Source organism: Danio aesculapii, chromosome 15 (assembly GCF_903798145.1).
Source record: "Danio aesculapii chromosome 15, fDanAes4.1, whole genome shotgun sequence".
Classification (NCBI taxonomy): Eukaryota; Metazoa; Chordata; class Actinopteri; order Cypriniformes; family Danionidae; genus Danio; species Danio aesculapii.
Window position 1 is genome coordinate 12,519,697 of NC_079449.1, and position 19,442 is coordinate 12,539,138.

General features: G+C 33.5%; 1 protein-coding gene across 2 annotated transcripts in view; it reads right to left on the minus strand.

Annotated features, from left to right (window-relative positions):
• si:dkey-262k9.2 (uncharacterized) overlaps positions 1–15,709 on the minus strand; it is a 43,097-nt gene extending 27,388 nt beyond the window's left edge. Inside the window, exon 1 of one of the 2 annotated variants that reach the window (XM_056473413.1) lies at positions 15,584–15,709. The gene's annotated coding sequence lies outside the window, so the exon portion shown is untranslated. Of the gene's footprint in view, positions 1–3,265; positions 3,471–15,583 lie in introns of those variants that run through there. The other variant, XM_056473414.1, reaches the window with a different exon arrangement.
• Positions 15,710–19,442: the final 3,733 nt, after the last annotated feature.

Consider the following 19,442-nt stretch of genomic DNA (forward strand, 5'->3'; position numbering starts at 1 on the left):
ACATCTGCTGTGATGTTTTGAATGATAAAATTAAATAACCTGAAACTGAGCTAATATGAACATATAAACTAATTTAAAGCAAATATTGTTTTGAACATGTATTCTCAATGATTACAAAAATATATAGTTCACACTCAAAAATAAAGCTGGGACAACATTTTTGTAATTTTAAGATACTATGCAGTACATATTTGTTCTTTTTAGGTACAGTGCTCAGCATATATAAGTACACCCCTCACGAATCTATCTTTTAAATCCATATTTTTAATAGGAACTTATACAATGTTATATTTGTGCACATACATTAGATTAGTCAGTACTGAAGCCTGATCTGGAGCTTATCTAACAAAATAACTTATGATAACGGTTCAAAGACTAGAACACTCACATTTATATGTTATAGAAAAATACAAAATACAAAGTAAAAATAGGAAAAATCAAGAGAAACAAAAAAAAAAAAATAGTTGAACTTTTGTAGGTTGTTCTTTTTTTTTTTTGCAATATTTTGCTTGAATTTAATCGTATCATCCTTCAATTTCTAAATATGTTTGGTGACTAAAATATTATTTGTTTAATAAAAATTCATATATATATATATCTGTTTAATAAAGCCGTTTTGTTTAAATGCACCAAAAACTACCTAAATTCACTGAGAAATGAATATTCAAAATGGGGTGTACTCAATTATGCTGAGCACTGTATAAATATGTAACTTCAAGGTACAAATGTGGACTTGATAGATGTAAAAGTGAAGTGTGCCTTTTGCCCCATTGACAGCTTTTGGACCTTTATTTCTGAGAGTGTATATATTTAAATGGTCATTTTTAGAGCATTTTATATATATGTGTATATATAAATGACATAATTTAAATATGTGAAATCAAAACATGAACTTGCATGTCATATATGTATGTAATTTGCATATATTTCTATATGGACTCTTCAGTTCATAGCATGTAAAAATCTCATAGATGTATTAGTAGTAGTTCTAGAAATGGTATTCAAATCATTTTTCTTTTGCATTTCACAAATGTGCCAACATCACAATTCCACATTCTTCTCATAATTTTGAGAAAAGTTAACATTTTTAATATTTTTTTTTAAATTTACTACTGTGAGATGAAATCTTTAAATTGCAAGAAAAATTATAATTATTGGTTAATATCTCAATAAACTCAATAGAAATACTTTCTAGCATCTGCAAGTTTTCATTTTACAGTTGTTTTAGTCAGTTTACAATTTCAATTTCATGTTATGAACCTAGTTTATAAGTTGATCATAAATAAATGAGTAAATATGCTTAGAATTGTGAAAATTAAAGCCTATAAACGCGCAATTACGCAATTATCTCTTATAATTCTGGGTTTATGTCTCATTAAACTCAATAAAAAAAAACTTTCTAGCAACTGCAAGTTTTCATTTTACAGATTTGTCTGGTAATTTCATGTTATGAAGTTTATATGTTGATAAATAATTAATTTGTAAATATGCTTAGTTGTGAAAAGTAATGCCAATAAACTTTCGGATGAGACGTTAAACCGAGGTCCTGACTCTCTGTGATCATTAAAAAGTCCCTTGGCACTTCTCGTAAAAGAGTAGGGGTGTAACCCCTGTGTCCTCGCCAAATTCTCTCTGGACCCTTATCCATCACTGTATCTCCACGCCACCAATAGCTGGTATGTGGTGAGCGCACCGGCGTCATTGTCCTGTGGCTGCCATCACATCATCCAAGTGGATGAGACCCCCCCCCCCCCCCCCCTTATGATTGTGAAGCGCTTTGGGTGTATGGCCATACACAATAAATGTGCTATATACACATTACATTACATTATTGCTTATATATATATATATATATATTTATTTTTTAAAAATTATTTATTTATTTAACTTATTTTTATTTTATATTTACTTTATTTTTCAATTTTATTAAACTTAATTTAAGTTTTATTTAATTTATTTATTTATTTATTTATTTTTTATTTTATTTAAATTATTTTATTTTATTTTATTTTATTTTATTATTTTTTTATTTTATTTTATTTTATTTATTTTTTTATTTTATTTTATTTTATTTTATTTTATTTTATTTTTTTATTTTATTTAATTTTATTTTATTTTAAAGCCTTGACAGGGTTGACTTGGCACAAAAGAGCATCAGCTGTGACTGGACGTATAATACAATGCTATGGACATCAAACATTCATCAAAGGTTCACAGACAAAAGCAGCACGTAAAAACAAAAAGCACAGCCTCTGATGCAAACTCAACCACAGCAACTAACCATACAGAGCTCATATTCTAAAGCTACAGTTATGATTACATACATTTTGTGTTGCACAGAATTTGCTGACAGAGGTCTGGGCAAAACAGAGATACAAGATACGCAAACGCACACACACAAAAACCCCCTCCCAAAAGTATTGATATATGAGACAGTTCAGAAACTAGGCAGCCTGTATAAATAGGGAAATTTGCTTTAAAAAACAAAAGTCAGTGCATCAAATGAAACCTCAGGTCTGGCGTGTGGTGGTTAGACCTTTGCTGTAAATGTGACGTCATTCAGGTCGCTTTCTGAAACGGAACTGTAACCTCTTAAAATCTTAAACGATAACCACGTTCGCAAACACGATGGGTTGAAGAATGTTCTCCAGTGCGATCAAGACAAACATGTTGCACAACCGTCCTTCAGTCTATCTGAAAGCTAACATTGCTGTGCAAACAGTCACACAACATTCAGTCCATTTTAGGGACGAAAAAAAAAACCCGATGTCTACATACCAGGTTTTCCTTTGCTAAACCACAGTTACCCCAAGCTAAACTGAATCAAACTGTTGTCGTTACTGAAATACTGTAAACTCACATTTTGAGGATCAATCAGTTACTGTTTCAAAACTACCCTGAGGTAGAAACTCTCTTTCAGCATAACAGTTGCCATTCAATTCATACACATCTCTGGTTATGAGCATTACGAGGGGAACAGAAATGGTAAAACTAACAGTAGTGATGACAGGAATGATATTAATGAGCATTTTAACATACCTGGAATAAGAGCTTGGCATAAAAACGCAGGAGGAAACATACAGTCCAGCGCTTTTAGCATAGTGTTTTTAGTATCCGCACTAACCATATGGCTTTCTTTACAAATGCAAATAAACATCAGCAGTGAAGCATTGAACAGCCAATGAGACACTGCTGCTACTGTAATGGCTATAAAGGTTTCAGCTTATAAAATATTGATAACCAAACAGTTTAATTACACACTCACCACTTCCTCGGCCGCTGCTGCTGTGAGTAGGACAGGAAACTGAGCTCACTGCAGCTGATCTCTGAGAGTCTTTCTGTGAAATCTTGAAAACTACGGTATACGTGTCAGCTTACATGCTGCAAAAACTGCCTACACTGTTTTTGAGTGCAAGGCCCACGTTTGTGACGTTTGGAGGATAGTGCTTGGGTGCTTATGATAACATAAGGTTTGGTAGTGCATGATAATAAAGCAGTTCTTTTTAACTAAGTTTATTATCAGTTATTAATTGTGTGACTTTATAAGTTGGTATGGAAGAATAATAAGGCCGGTGTTGGGTAACTTTGTAAAAAAGCATTGAATTAATTACTTATTACATCATTAAATCACTTTTCTAATTACTTTGTGACGTCCTATAAACAAATTTCAACAATGATTCAACAATCCTAACACATTACTGACAATCATTCTATTATCCAATTAGCATTAGACCAAACCCCCATATGGAGCTAGATTAGTCTCAAAAATAATATATTTACAAAATGATATTCACACATCCATAACACAATTCATATATACAAAATCAAATTTGCTCATTTTTAAACACAACATAAATATTTTGCCTATTTAACTGGATTTGCGTATTGCTGAATTGTGTTTTGGGTGACGCGGTGGCGCAGTGGGTAGCATGATTGCCTCACAGCAAGAAGGCCGCTGGCTCGAGCCTCGGCTGGGTCAGTTGGCATTTCTGTGTGGGGTTTCTTTGTTCTCCCTGTGTTCGCATGGGTATACTCTGGGTGCTCTGGTTTCCCCCACAAGTCTAAAAACATGTGGTATAGGTGAATTGGGTATGCTAAAATTGGCCTTAGTGTATGTGTGTGAATGAGTGTGTATGAGTGTTTCCCAGTGATGGGCATCCACTGCGTAAAACATGTGCTGGATAAGTTGGTGGTTCATTCCGCTGTGGCGACCCAAGATTAATAAAGGGAATAAGCCGAAAAGAAAACTCATTCATTCATTCATTTTCTTATCGGCTTAGTCCCTTTATTAATCTGGGGTCGCCACAGCAGAATGAACCGCCAACTTATCCAGCATATGTTTCCCCGCAGCAGATGCCCTTCCGGCTGCAACCCATCTCTGGGAAACATCCACACACACTCATATACTACGGACAATTCACCTGTACCACATGTCTTTGGACATGTGGGGGAAACCGAAGCACCCGGAGGAATTTCACGCAAATGCAGGGGGAACATGCAAACTCCACACAGAAACGCCAACTGACCCGGCCGAGGCTTGAACCAGCGACCTTCTTGCTGTGAGGCAACAGCACTACCTACTGCGCCACTGTGTCGCCCCCAACAAGAAAATGAATGAATGAATGAATTGATTAATCATGTTTTGAATTTACGAATGTGATTTTGTGAATGTGAGTTGTGTTGTGGATCTTTGAATTGTATTTGGTAAATGTATTAGTTTTGAGACAGATCTGGGTCCATACATAAATACCAAACTCGTTTTACCTTCATTATCTCACAACTTTAGCATCCCTCCACCACTCCGACACCTCACGTCTTAAACACTATCTACCTAGGTGGACTGTTCTGGAGCCAGGCCATGACACTTCACTCGGACTCCAACGTCTTTCACTTTGCCGACAAGGGCAATAACACGACCTGTTCAGAGCTCAGAGCCCTCTCCCTGGACAGCACGCCAGTTTTATTCTTCAAACATCTGTAAGTGTGAACTCATGAAGGCTGAAAGGTAATTTGATTACTCAATAAATAATCTGATTACTTGACTCAATACTTAAAATCCTGATAAATCTGTGGATAGACGATATGAATTCAACTTTTTAATTCTTTAAATTTGAGTAAAAAAATCTTTTAGTCTTTTAGCTTTCTTTTGAAATATAATGCTTAATAAAAGTTAAACATATGTATGACAGAACAAAAAGGTTCTAAAGTAGTGACACCATATTACATTAATTTCCATTTTACATAAATTTATTAAAAAATTTAAGCGTGTGCAACTGTCTGACAAATTTATCTTTCCTTATTTAAAATGTTGACATTTTATTGAATAATTTCCTTCAGCTTAGTCCCTTTATTCATCAGGGGTCACCACAGCGGAATGAACCGTCAACTTATCCAGCATATGTTTTATGCCTTATTTACACTAGCAGCGACTAGTAGCTGCCTGTCGCTCTCGGTGGCGGCCTGCTGCAAACGGAGGTCTGTGTAGGTCTATACAGCACGAATACAACCGGCCTCTGAGTGAGCTAAGAGAGGATCACATGAGCCCTTGATTTGCATAAAGTTGAAGGATTCTCAAATTTGTTGCGTCACTCGACACGCCCACCTGCTCGCCAACAGTCACTCGTGTAAACGAAGGTCACCGGAAGTCGCTCCCTCTCCATTGAAATGAACGGTCACTTGTCGTTTTGCCGCTGCGAGTCGCTCGTTATGTGAATGAGGCTTTACACAGCAGATGACAGATGCAACCCAGTACTGGGAAACACCCATAAACTCTTACATTCACCATGGCCAATTTTTTGTTTTACCCAATTCGCCTATACTGCATGTCTTTGGACTGTGGGGGAAACCGGAGCACCCAGAGGAAACCAACGATGGTACTTAATTTGCCAAAAAAATAAAAAGTAATCCCTTACCTTACTTTTTCAGTTGTAAAGTTACTTAATTATAGTAACTATTTACTTTGTCACTAATTACACCCAACACTGATTAGTCCCTGTTATACTTTAAATGAAATCGAAGAACAAACTGCTGTGACATAATTAAGACAAAAACAAGCGATTTTTTTTTTTTTAGCTCTAAACAGCTTACCATATAAGCAAACTTTCCAAATTAAGCTAGAAAACCCCTTCAGAACACTACTGGTCTATTTGTGACAAATGCATTAGTACAGTAGGTGTGGCTTTGAGGCTCCGCCTTCTTTAACAAAATCTTTTCTTGTTAATTTTTGTCCCGCACTCAGTCCTTTGAGGTGAAAATGTAAACAGTTGAGAGTTGCTTTAAAGTCCACATGAACCAGAAGCTGCGATCGTTGTTTTCGCATTGTGATGCAGTTCCTTAAGATAAGAAACATATAATGAGTAAACAGTAGCCGTGGCTTATTTTTTTCTTCTGCGAGCTGATTGGATGTAGTAAAGTACAGTAGGTATTTCATTCATAAAGATTGCAAAAAGGGTTTCAGAAGAGTTATTACCTTTTTTTAGTCTATAGTTATTACAACCTAACAGACTCCTCCTTCTTACATTTCTGTTTGTTGTCAATACTAACAAGTGGAGGGGCGTGGTTAAGTATGTTAGTCCCACCCAATATATCAGACAGACATAATCTGAGAATTTAACTGCAAACAAACATGAAGAGCATTTTCAGATTTTAATTAAAGATTATAAGGGCAAACCATTTTTTTTTCTTAATGACATGCACAGATGAATTCTTTATCACAAAACTAACAATATGAGCTAATAAAATCATATGGTTAGATTTGATTTCTTTAATCTGAATTAGAAAGCAACACATGTTGTTTATGTTTAACACTGCTTGACAGTATTACAGGCTACAGTGAGTTGTGAACTGACTTTAATTGCAGGTCTCATACAGTATTCTGCATCACCATGATCATATGCTTTCTGATCTGCTGGTTTCTCAGGTTTACATTGCTATTGTGAGAAAAATGCTCAGCACTTATTTATGTAGTGTCTATCTAAATGTCTCTCTTTAGTGTGTATGGCATCGTATAGAAGCCCACAATAAAAAGGAAAACGTTTTTAGAACAGAAATGTGATTTCACAGAATGTGAAACTCACATTTGCTGTATTTTAAGAAAGCAATTAGTTGACTTTACATAAAAATATAAAATTATTAAATTAACTATGTGCATAATTATAAAATGTTAATATACAGTTCCCTTACAACAAGTTTACTCATTTTTTAAGCATAGTAACTAATTTCTTTTTACAGTCTTATTAAAACACATACAGAATACCAATAATTTCAAGAAAAATGCATAAACCCACAATTCTTACTTTTTTATTCTCATTTCTGACTTCACTGTTATTGCTAGTCTGAATTTGAAGGGAGAAAATAATATTTTCTTACAATTCAGAGTTTATATCTCACAGTTTTGACATTTATTTCCTAATCCCGACCAAATTTTAAATTAAATTCTGAATTTTAAGTTTATAACTCAAAGTTCTGAGAGAAAAAGTCAGAATTGTTCGATGTAAACTCACATCTGCATGCAAAAAAAAGTCTTGGTTACATTATTTCTTCACTAGTTTCCATAGCATTGTATGTTAACAAAATACAGCTGCTCGGGTACTTGTTTTGTGCCTGTGTGCTAATAAGAAGACAGACATGTTACATGAATTTGATCCTTTAGATACTATATCTGATTATGCAATATGCCATGTCCACTTGAACAGACAAGTAATTCTGTCAACTTAAAAAAGCGTATTATTTGCATTATAATCTACAAGGTGTAAAGCAGGCTTATACAGATTTCATATTGCATTTCTCCACAAGTTACTGTGTTGATAAAGACATTTTTTAAATAGCACCAAGCTAAAAACAGTCATCAAAAGTGCAGGAGTTTCACTTCATCTGTAGCAGCAGATGATAAAAGTGAATCTTATGTGGGGGAGTCACGTTTAACACTGGAATGGAACATAAAAGCATCAAATACGCCACGGTATCAAAAAATAAATGTATTTTGATGTATAGATTGCACTGATATGAAAAGCAGGCAACTTTAGTTCCATGCATTGAAGCTGCCTGCATGTCTCAGATTGTGCTGAAATGATCCATCCTCTAAAGAAAATGTAAGCACAGTATTAAATGCTAATAATAATACGCCTGTATGAGATGTTGTTATGCATATGTGTGGCAAACCGCACCATGCGTGTTGATAGAGTGTGAAATGTGTTGAAGTGCCTTGCACGTACTGCTAAAAGACAGGCGTTGAAAACTTAAAAGTGTGAAAAATAAAAGTTGACAGTTTCATTGTCCTGACCACTTTTACAAACAAGAATTAAAGAGATTCTCTTAGTAAATCTTAAAACGAACAGTCATGTTTTGGAAATGCACCAGAAGTACTGTGTCTAGAAGAATTTATTATGTTGTTTCCAAAAAAAACAAACACTTTTTTCTAAAAGAGGATGCACCTATTCCTGTTTTGTAAAGAGATGAGAAACATGCCACACAAGCAGATCCAAAAAAGAGAGATGTTTTGTGTCACCAAAGACGTACTTTTCTGATTGGCCGAAAAAAAAAATTATCGAAAAGTTCAAAGTTTCAAAGTGCCAACATTTTAATAATCTAAAGCATGTTTTTCCATGTTAAATAACCCTTTGGACAAATGAAAAGCTTCCACATTGTCAACAAATGACATTTTTGCCTTAATTTTAAATTCAAATTTAAGTTCAAGTTGAATCAAATTAAACTTATGAGTCATTTGAACTTAAATTACATTAAGTATCTTGTATAACCTACGGAATTAAGTTGAGACATCAATAACTTATAAGTTTAACATGTTATAACTCGGCCCACACAGACATCTGCAGATTCTATTTATTTACTTATGCAGATGAGTATAAATGTGGATTCGTTCAGTGTTTAGATTAATTTCAGTAATATTATTGAATAATTTGTAAATGTTTCAATTATTTATGTGTAATACAGTTTGTAAAGTAATATTTGTTGTCTTTTAGTATATTGTTTACCACACAAGTGCACTGTAAAAAATGCCACACAATTCCTTCATGTTGTCCAAACACAATTCAATTAAGTTAACTTAATTGCTTTTAGAAATTTAAGTGGATTGAACAAAAACAGTTAAGTTGTCCAAAAAAACTTGTTGATGATGTCAAATTAGGTTGATATTTGTTTGATTTTAGGTTGTGTTGGAAAGTGACCAAAATAAAATGTCGAGCCAACGTGTTAAACCAACGTCACATTGATGTCAAAAACTGACATTTATTCGTCAGGTATGACAACCAAAATCCGACGTCATAGTGGTAATGTCCATACAAGCTGAAACATCATTTGATGTTGATATTTGGTTGTTTTTAGGCTGTGTTGGAAAAAATCTGTCTGACATTGATGTCGATCTGACATTGGGTTTTGATGTCAACCCGAATTTTATTTCCACTCAGGGGCGATTTTAGGATTTTCATTTTAGGAGGGCTCAGCTCCTAAAAAAAATGGTAAAAAAAATGATATTATATATATATATATATATATATATATATATATATATATATATATATATATATATATATAGCCTAATATTACATTTATTAGTAGTAATTTAATACACTTAAAAATGTTTGTTTAATATGGGTTGTATATTAGTATTCCACTGTATTACATAGACAGGCACAGCCATTTGAGTTCTGAATAAGCCAAATAGGCTCAACCCACCTGTTTACTGTAATAAAAGCCACTTTCTATATTCAAGTGCATTTTTTTGTTTTCTTTCTATTAAATAAATAAACTGCCACTTTTCTAATTAAATAACATGCATAAAATATATATCTTTAAACTTACAGGCTAATTCAAATATTTCACGATCTGAATGATAATAAATAAGAAGTATTTTTTAATACCAGACAAATATTTTTAACACCAGATGTTTCTATCTCTGTCGGTGACTCAGTGACCGTTAAAACAAGTACATTAAGTGCTTCTGTCACTGTGTTTAATCCTTTTTTGTGCAAGACTGTATGGTCTAGTTAATGCCACACGAACTGTAAAGTGTTTTATATTGATAGTTCACTTGAAATAAAAATAGCGAAATGTTCGTTAAGAGTTACATTTTTTGCTGGAGAAAACAGCTAATGAGGTGAACGCCGAGAAAACCCGACTGCTCCTCCGTAACATTGGGATACAGGTGATACAAGGTTATCTATATCAAAGAACTGCAAATAAGCAGATATTATAACAACTTATCGATAAACACACACCTCGTTCTCTCGCTGTCTACAGCTGTGATTTGCTGATCAAAAGAAAAAAGACGAGGAGGAGCCGAATTCTTCCGTCGTTTTCATATCAAATTTAAAGGGGACTGAGGCGATAATTTAGTGTACAGTTTATGAGCTAATCGCATATGTTTTAGGGGGGACTGAGTAGATATATAGGGGGACTAGAGTCCCCCTGAAATAGGCCTAGCGACGCCCATGTTTCCACTCAAAATGCAACATCCCCTGAAGTTGGGGTACAGCATCAGTCTGACGTCATATTGATGTCCTGTGCTTGGTGGAAGTAATTTGAACAAGCAGAAAAATATTTATGAGTGTGGTTCTAATTGGATTTGCATTTTTTTTTCTTTTTTACAAAACTCTTTCATACAAAACTCTGCACAGAAATAGCAAAAATGTCAGCAGATTCTGTATCGGACATGGTTATAACTGATATAAAAACCTATGCTGTCATGATGAACTGATCATATAGTTTTTTTTACAGTGCATGGATATTAAAGGTTTTTCATGGGACCATACATGCCAATATTTTGTAAGTCATCTTCATAAGTCAAGCAAGCCCTTGCAGTATTCAAAGCACTAGTCTACAAACTACTCATACTCAAGTTAGCTCACATTGTACTGACCTGCATGTTTGATGTAATTGTTTGGACACGAAAAGCAAGTGGCAACACGCTCTGTTTACAGTCACTGAGGCCACTGCCCTAATTGATGACTGTCAGCAATGTGACGTCTCACTAATTTTGACTGAGAGCTGTGAACAAAGACATCTTTATTTGAGCCGTCATGTCGCCTGATTAGCCTTTATGATATCCTGGTGTGTGATGGATTCTGCTGCAGTGCTTTAAACACCTGCAGATTTCTGCAAAGTAGCCTGCACATATTAATCAAATTGTTGCTAGTCAGTTTGCTGAATTGCATAGCCCACACACACTGTAAAAAACAATTTGATTTTACTTAAAAAGTGAGCAAACACGTTGCTTGTAAGACGCATAGTTGACTTTAAAAAAAAGTGAACAAACTCACTCGTTGGCTTAAAGTTGAGTAAATGAAATGTGAAAATGAGGTAAGCTGAAGGAGAATGAATGAATGAAATGTGTGCCTACTTATAAAATTTAAGTTGTTAGCTTAACATTTACAAGTTACAATTGGTTTACTCACTTTATTTAAAGTAGCTAATTAGATTTTACATTGTAAAAGTGACGGTTCAAGCATTTTCAATAAAGCAATGCAATTTTTTTCTGAAAAGTAGCATGCTTAAAATAATTTACAGTATGCTATCAAGCTGTTGTTCTGCTTGTCGCTTTATTCTGTTTCATTTATTGTATTGCATATCACATAGAGTATAAGTGTACATATGAAAAGGAGCTGAACTTTTCTGCAAAATGGCCTACAAACATGCTGGCAAGCAGTTATTTTTCTTGTGCCATACATGAAAACAAGCATTTCCATTCAAGAGAAAACTGAAAAGTAGCCCATTCAAATTAATTGGAAGTATAAACATGGTGCCAGACCAGGTGTTGTTTCACTGGAAGCACTTGTAGCATTCTGCTGTTTCATTTACTGCGTTGAATATCGTAGAAGTGCGCATACTGTATGAAAACAAGCATTTTCATTCTTGAGATACAACTTTTCTCAAAAGTAGACTACTAGAATTAATTAAAGGTAAATGAAGGTGTTATGCAGTGACTTGTTAATTGCAGAGCTCCTCTAATTAAAAAAAAGAGGAGAAAAAACTTAGCAAAGGTAAAGAAAAGTAATGCAAAAGTAACGTAATGCTAATTTTTTTGCAGGGGGCGAGGTACTTTTTTGGGGAGTAGCTTAATATTGTAATGCATTAATTTCTAAAGTAACTTCCCCCAAACAGCGATTGCGTATAACTTAGAAGTGCACATATGAAGAACAAAAGCAACAAACCTTTTCTGAAATGTAGTCTCAAATAAATGTACAGTATTACAAACAGATTTTTTTTCTTGCACTGTATGTATAGCTAGCTTTTATTGAAGAATTCAAACATTTCTGAAAAGTAGCTTCTCCATATTGGCAGTATAAACATATTGACATGCAATTGTTTCAACACATTCCTCTGTTTTACTTACTGCAATGGAAGTGCACATACTATATGAAAGCAAGCATTTTCAGTCATGAGATACAACATTTCTGAAAAGTAGCCCACTAAAATTACTTAAAGGTAAATAAGGTAAATAAATACAGTGACTTGTAAATTGCTTCTCTATTTTATTTAATTTTTTTTAAGAAGAAAAGTAGTTCTTAAAGAGATCAAGGTAAGGAAAAGTAATGCAAAACTAACTCTAAAAGTAGTGTAAAACATAACTTATCATAAAAAGTAACTAACACAACTAGTTATTTTTTTGGGCAGTAACTCAATATTGTAATACATTACTTTCAAAGGTAACTTTCCCCAACAGTGATTGCATATAACATAGAAGTGCACCTATGAAGAAAAAAAGCAACACACATTTTCCGAAATCCAGCCTCAAATTAATTTACAGTATTCTAAACAGCTTTTTTATTTTATGCATAGCTAACTTTTATTCAAGAAATCGAACACTTCTGAAAAGTAACACGTCCATATTACAATAATTGGCAGTACAAACGTATTGTCAGGCAATTGCTTCAATGCATCCTGTTTTTTCAATGCATCCAGTCCACATACTATATTCAAAAACAAGCATTTTCATTCATGAGTTACAACCTTTCTGAAAAGTAGCCTACTAAAATGACTTAAAGGTAAATGAAGGTGTAGGTTATGCACCTTGCTTTCGAGTATGCTGTCAAGCTTTCTTTCATTTCATGTATTGCATTTTATAGAAGTGCACGTATTATATGAAGAACAAAAGAGATAGACCTTTTTTTCTGAAATGTAGTCTTAAATTAATTTACAGTATTAACATGCTGTCAAACAGCTGTTTTTTTCACAATAGAGAGAAATGTTCCTGAAATGTAGCAGTATTGGCAGTATAAACATGTTGTCAGTATAAACATATTACCTGGCATATAAAAAAACTTTCTATTCTTGCTATGTCATTTACTGTATCACATTTCATACACTGTAAAAAAATAACAGGTGAAATATACTGTAAAATACCAGCAGCTGTGGTTTCCAGAGGTTCATTGTATAATATAATGTTACAATGTGCAGCACTCTACAGAATCCTTTTTTGATCATCTGTAAATTTTACAGTTAACAACTGCTGTTTGTTTACAGTACATTTCTGTTAAATAAAACAGATATATCGTAAAAATGTTTACAGTAATTTACTTTTAAAAGTACAAATGTGAAGTATTTACTTTTTACAGTAAAATAGCAGTTGTATGTGTCAATTGCTTTACAGTAAACTACTGTGTATAATACATTCACTGTAAATCTAACTACATTTGATCTCTGTAATTAACAGAATACAACTGTATGAAATATAACAGTATTTTATTGTAAACTTTATCGTAAAAAAAATATGGTAAAGCACTAAAGACATTACAGAGGTTTGCCACAGATTTTACAACAAGCAGCCAGGTTATTGAAACTGCAAAATGAACTAATAAATACTGTCTACAGTAAATCAAGGCACAAACGATCATTATTAGGATTTGAAAGAAACATACATTCTACATAGAGGAGCATTTTCATTCAAGAGCATCCAACTCAAATTAAATAGTATGAACAGCTGTTAAATAAATGTTTTCTTCCAGCTTTCTGCTATAAGCTTTTTATGCATATTTATATATGCTTTATATGCTTATTTGTGCTTTATATGCTATATGCTGTACCTGAGTACTGCTGCACGTTACAAAAATCCAAAAACAAAACATTTCAGAAAGGTAGCCTTATTAAAGTAAAAACATGCTGCAAAACATTTGCTTTACTGGAAGATTTCTGCTAATTCATGTATTGTGTTTTATAGAAGTTCACAAACTATATATGAACACAACTTTTCTAAAATGTATAGCGTTATATTAATCTACAATGTGAGCGTGCTATCAATTAAATGTTTTCTTCCAGCGTTCTGCTATTTGCTTTACAGTACTGCTGCACATTACAGAAATCCAAAAACAAAACATTTCAGAAAGGTAGCCTTATTAAAGTAAAAACATGCTGCAAAACATTTGCTTTACTGGTAGATTTATGCTAATTCATGTATCGTGTTTTATAGAAGTTCACAAACTATATATGAACACAACTTTTCTAAAATGTATAGCCTTATAATAATCTACAATATGAACGTGCTATCAATTACATGTTTTCTTCCAGCGTTCTGCTATTTGCTTTACAGTACTGCTGCACATTACAGAACTGCAAAACATAAAACTTTTCTGAAAAGTAGCCTAATTAAAGTAAAAACATGCTGCTAAACATTTGCTTTACTGGTAGATTTCTGCAAATTCATGTATTGTGTTTTATAGAAGTTCACAAACTATATATGAACACAACTTTTCTAAAATGTATAGCGTTATATTAATCTACAATGTGAGCGTGCTATCAATTAAATGTTTTCTTCCAGCGTTCTGCTATTTGCTTTACAGTACTGCTGCACATTACAGAAATCCAAAAACAAAACATTTCAGAAAGGTAGCCTTATTAAAGTAAAAACATGCTGCAAAACATTTGCTTTACTGGTAGATTTCTGCAAATTCATGTATTGTGTTTTACAGAAGTTCACAATCACAAAATGAAGACAACTTTTCTAAACTGTATGTTTTATCTATATAAGTTTATCTACAATATGAACGTGCAGTCAGATAAACGTTTTCTTCAAGCTTTCTGCTATTTGCTTTAGAGTACTATGGACATTGCAGAAGTCCAAAAACAAAACTTTTCACAAAAGTAGCCCAATTAAAGTAAAAACATGCTGCTAAACAGTTGTTTTACTAGTAGCTTTTTCTTATTTCATGTATTATGTTTTATAGAAGTTGACAAATTGTATACAAAGAAAGCTTTTCTAAAACGTATAGCCTTAAATGAATCCACAATATGTGCATGCTGTCAAATAAAAGTTTCCTTCCAGCTTTCTGCCATTTGCTTTACTGTACTGCTGCATATAAAGAAGTGCACAATATAAAAAACAAAGCTTTTCCTAAAGTTTTGTCTGTCCAAAAGTAGCTTATACTCTAATTAAAGCATGAACGAGCTGTCAAACTGCTGTTTTGCTTGTAGCTTTCTGCTATTTAAGTAAAAAAGAAGCATTTCCTTGTCTTAATATTCAAAAATAACTTAAACACTTTAATAAAGAAAGCTGAAACTTCCCCTTTACTTCAGTGACATTTACTCCTGCAGAGCTTTTAAAAGCGGTGAAGGAAAGGAAAAAAGTCTCACTTACCAGATTTGAGCCCACTGCTGGAGTATGGTTCACACGCGCTTTTACGACTCTCTCTATTCTCTCATATATGAGCTCCTTTGTCAACTTTCCTGGCAGAATGGGAGCTTCCTGACTGTCTTAGCGTTTGACAGGGCAGTGATGTGAATGTCTCATTGGCTGACGTTCCACATGAAACCTGACACCTGCGCAAGGTTCACCTACAGCGTGTTCACTGTAAAGAGTGCATTTGTATGGAGCGTGTTGTTGACATTTGTGGAGGGAGCTTTTCTGTATCGTATATTAGCTGGAATTCTGGTTCTGCATCATACAGTTGAAGTTAAAATAATTTTAAATTAAATATTTCCAAAATTATGTTTTACAGAGCAAGGAATTTTTCACAGTAATTTCTATAATTTTCCTCTGGAGAAAGTCTTAATTGTTTTATTTCGAATAAAACAAATATTTTCGAATCGCTAGAATAAAAGCAGTTTTTATTTATTTTTGTATCATTTTAAGGTCAATATTATTAGCCCCCTTATATTTTTTCAACTGTCTTCTACCATCGTTATACACTACCTGACAAAAGTCTTGTTGCCTATCCAAGTTTTAGGAACAACAAATCATAACTTGACTACCAGTTGATCATTTGGTATCAGAAGTGGCTTATATGAAAGGCAAAGTCCTCTAGATTAAGCTTCCTTTACCAAAATAAAATATGATGATGCCTTAATTTTTAATTATTTCATTAGGACAGTAAGGTCTGACTTCGCCTAGACAAAAGTCTTGTCACTCAACAGAAATAATGACCAGTATAGAATATAAAGTCATGTTGCAGTGGAAAAAAAATTACTATTGTGTATGACTCCCATGAGCTTGGAGGACTGCATCCATACATCTCTGCAATGACTCAAATCGCTTATTAATAAAGTAAAGAAAGCATTCTTGCAAGACTCCCAGAGTTCATCAAGATACTTTGCATTCATCTTCAATGCCTCCTTCATCTTATCCCAGATATGCTCAATAATGTTCATGTCTGGTGACTGGGCTGGCTAATCCTGGAGCACCTTGACTATCTTAGCTTTCAGGAACTTTGATGTGGAGGCTGAAGTATGAGGATCGCTATCCTCTTGAAGAATTTGCCCACTCCTGTGGTTTGTAATGTAATGGGCAGCACAAATGTCTTGATACCTCAGGCTGTTGATGCTGCAATACACTCTGCAGATCTCTTGCACACCCCCATACTGAATGTAACCCCAAACCATGATTTTTCCTTCACCAAATTTGACTTATTTCAATGAGAATCTTGGGTCCATGCCGGTTTCAATAGGCCCTCTGCAGTATTTGTGATGATTTGAATGCAGTTCATCAGATGCTTCATCAGAAAAATCTAACTTCTACTACTTATCCAAATGATCAAGTAGAAGTCGAGTTATTATTTGATGCTCTTACAACTGGGATCGATGACAAGACTTTTGTCAGGTAGTGTACAACAACTTGCCTAATTACCCTAACTTGCCTTGGTAATTAACCTAGTTAAGCCTTTAAATTGCACTTTAACAAAGACGATAGAATACACAAGACATGTCACTCGTATACTTTTAAATGGGGAAAAGTGTAACTGTCAATATGGCATATGAAGCCCAGCCCTCTAGTACAGGAGCCAATCAGCGATCGCTATAGAATGACAATTCTCTGGGGGAAGGGATCGGACCAGATGTGAGTTTCTGCAGATTATGTGTGATACGAACATTTAGAAATGAAACTAAAGAAACAGTTGTTGTTTAATTTTACGGTTATTCGTAATATGAAATGGAATCGAAAGCTTGGCAAGTAGTTTTTGGAGAATTGATGTTTCCCCATTCAAACAGAATACCCGAGCATACTGCCCGAGAAGTGTTTCAAAGATGGCCACTGAGTGAAATGACTTGCCTTAAAGAGACTTTGACTTTAGGTTGAATATTAGTATCTTGAAAAATGTCTAGTAAAATATTATGTTCTGTCATCATGGCAAAGATAAAAGAAATCAGTTATTAGAAATGAGTTATTAAAACTATTATGTTTAGAAATGTGTTAAAAAAATCTTCTCTTCGCTAAACAGAAATTGGGGAAAAAAATAAACAGGGGGGCTAATAATTCTGACTTTAACTGTGTATATGCAGTCAGCGTTTTTGCTTGGATGATTTATACAGGGTGGTTGTAAATGCTAGGGGCGAAGATTCTATGAATCTCAAATGAATATGAATTGATGTTTCAGGAGGGCTGTAGTTTTGTGTGAATTACATGTTTGACAAGAACTGGCCCCCTCGGGTGCTGAATATCATCATGAATATCGCGATGAGTTGCTTCTATATCTTTCATCTGCCAAACATCATTTTTTAGGAACCTGTCTTTTCCCCCTTGTCTTATTATTATTATTTTTGTACCGAATATTGCAAGGTCAGATCTGACTGAATTTATGAGTTTGCTCTATAAAAGACGAATATAAAATATCATTGTTTTGATTTGTGCAGGAAAAAAAATGTCTTGTTTTTTGTTTATAAACAACAATGAAGTTTTTGCAGGTTTGTGTACGTTGAATGAAATGAAAGAGTGTGTAACATATCTTAGCATGCGGTTAGAATTAGGAAAGTTTTAGATGATCTTGCATGTGATTATTCTTGTGTAATAGACCAGTGCCTTAAAATGAAAATATGTCCCTAAAGTTTCTTGTATAAAGACTCAATTAGTACTACAATTTTTATTATAATATAATATAATATAATATAATATAATATAATATAATATAATATAATATAATATAATATAATATAATATAATATAATATAATATATAAACATATATTTGGAGAATATTTAGGTTCAATTAAGTTACATTATTATAATTTCCTTCCACTCATATTGCTGTGTGTATTTGTTTACTTGTTGTATTAATATGTTTATTTACTTATTAATTTGATCAAATTTTAATTAATAACTTTAAACGTATCTGTGTTGATTTATTTGTTTTAATAACATAACTTTTTTATTAAATTTGAAAATAGTATATTCACTTGAATCTTATTTTATAACATGGTTTCTTATTTAGTAACATATTAGTTTGTTATCTTTATAATTATATGAATATTTTACTCAAATGTAATATATTTGTTTGATTTATATTAATGCATCTCTTTATATTCATAATTTGCTTTATTTTATTATATAGCATTTTATTATTAATTAAATAATAAATAATTATAAACACAAGTAATGATAATAAATGTAGTCATAAATAAAAAAATATATTTATATCAATAATAATGAATCCTGGGCTACATGGTGGCTCAGTGGTTAGCACTGAGAAGGTCGCTGGATCGAGTCCCGACTGGGTCAGTTGGCATTTCTGTGTGGAGTTTGCATGTTCTCCCCATGTTAGCGTGGGCTTCCTCCGGGTGCTCCGGTTTCCCCCACAGTCCAAAGACATGCACTATAGGTAAATTGAATAAACTAAACTGGCCGTAGTGTATGTGTGTGAATAAGTGCGTATGGATGTTTCCCAGTACTGGGTTGCAGCTGGAAGGGCATCTGCTGTGTAAAACATATGCTGAATAAGTTGGCGGTTCATTCTCTAACTCTAACCCTGATGCATAAAGGGACTAAATTGGAGGAGAATGAATGAATCCTATTTTTCATTATTTAAAAAGTTTGAAAATCCTTAAACTAAGACTCTCAAAATGACAATAAACATCCTAAATGATTCTGATGGTTTTAAAAGGTATTGGTGATTTTGATTCACCTCAGTGAGTCGATTCTTTTCAATCCTTCAATTCTGTCCGTACAGTAGGAACAGACTGCAAGTCTTTGCATGTTATTGACTCATTCAAAAATGAGCCTTATGTTTA